We start from the raw sequence: 1,230 nt of genomic DNA, 5'->3' as shown, positions 1-1,230 counted from the left end.
CTTATTTTTTGTTTTTAATTAGTATCACTAGTTATATTAACTACTACTAGTACTATTTTAATTTTTATATACTTTTTTTTATTTTTAGTGTCACCAATACTATTTTAGGAACTAAGTTTGATTTTATTTCAAAGAAAAAATAAAAAAAATCTTTGCTTTAAGGATTTTAGGTAGTTTATGGTCCGCTCTTCTATAAAAGAGTTGGCGAATTACGACCCAGAAATTGAAAAATCTCTTCGATTGCGCAGGAAAGGACAAACATCATCTTCTCAAAGTATAGCTTGTGAAGAAATGGAGAATGAAGAGCTTAACAATAACCAACTTCCACCATATCAAGTGGAAGAACATTTCGATGAGGTGGCTCCACGATGTGACAGAATACTCAGAGATTATGCAAGACCGAATTATTTTGAAGGAGAATCAAGTGTGAAGAGACCACCAATTATAGCAAACAACTTTAAAATTTGCACAGGCTTGATTCAAACTATTCAAAAGTCATGTCAATTTACTGGTAATGCGAGTGAAGATCCTCATACCCATCTAATTGATTTTCTTGAATTAGTTGAAACATACAGGTATAATGGAGTCACAACAGACGCTATCAGATTGCGGCCTTTTCCTTTTTCATTAAAAGGTGAAGCAAAAATATGGTTGCGAAGTCTGCCAAGAGGTTCAATCACTACACGGGATCAAATGACTCAGAAATTTCTTAATAAATATTTTCACATGCAAAAACATTTAAAATGAAGCAAGAAATCAATTATTTTGTACAGACAGATGCCGAATCTGTATACCAAGCATGGGAACGATTAAAAGTAATGTTAAGAAAATGCCCACACCATGGTATTCAAGATCTTGATATCTTATATATTTTTTTATTATGGTCTTAAACCCTCTGCTAGAAATGTAATTGATGCAGCATTAGGAGGATCCATAATGAGCAAAACCACTAAAGAAGCCATGCAATTGCTCAATAAAATTTCAGAAAATGCTGTGCAATGGCCCTCAGACAGAATGATTGTTAATAAAGCAGCATGAGTTAATCAAGTTGAAGCTTGGAATTCATTAGCGCAACAAATTGCAACTCTGACACAAAAAGTTGAGGCCTTTCAGGTAAATACTCAATCATCATCTCAACATGAGAATTGTGACGTTTGTGGAGGTAATCATCCCAATCACGAGTGTCAAGCTTCAACACAACATGAAAAACAAGTAAATGTTATTGGTTAT

General features: G+C 33.5%; 1 non-coding gene across 1 annotated transcript; it reads right to left on the bottom strand.

The window, feature by feature from the left end:
• Positions 1-740: 740 nt before the first annotated feature.
• On the bottom strand, positions 741-847 carry LOC142165663 (small nucleolar RNA R71). Its single transcript, XR_012696314.1, has one exon. It is a non-coding gene; the product is annotated as a small nucleolar RNA R71 (small nucleolar RNA).
• Between the last annotated feature and the right edge of the window lie 383 nt (positions 848-1,230).

This window comes from Nicotiana tabacum, chromosome 10 (genome assembly GCF_000715075.1).
Source record: "Nicotiana tabacum cultivar K326 chromosome 10, ASM71507v2, whole genome shotgun sequence".
NCBI classification, from domain to species: domain Eukaryota; kingdom Viridiplantae; phylum Streptophyta; class Magnoliopsida; order Solanales; family Solanaceae; genus Nicotiana; species Nicotiana tabacum.
The sequence above is the reverse complement of the archived record's forward strand: the minus strand, read 5'-3'. Positions and strand labels throughout refer to the sequence as shown.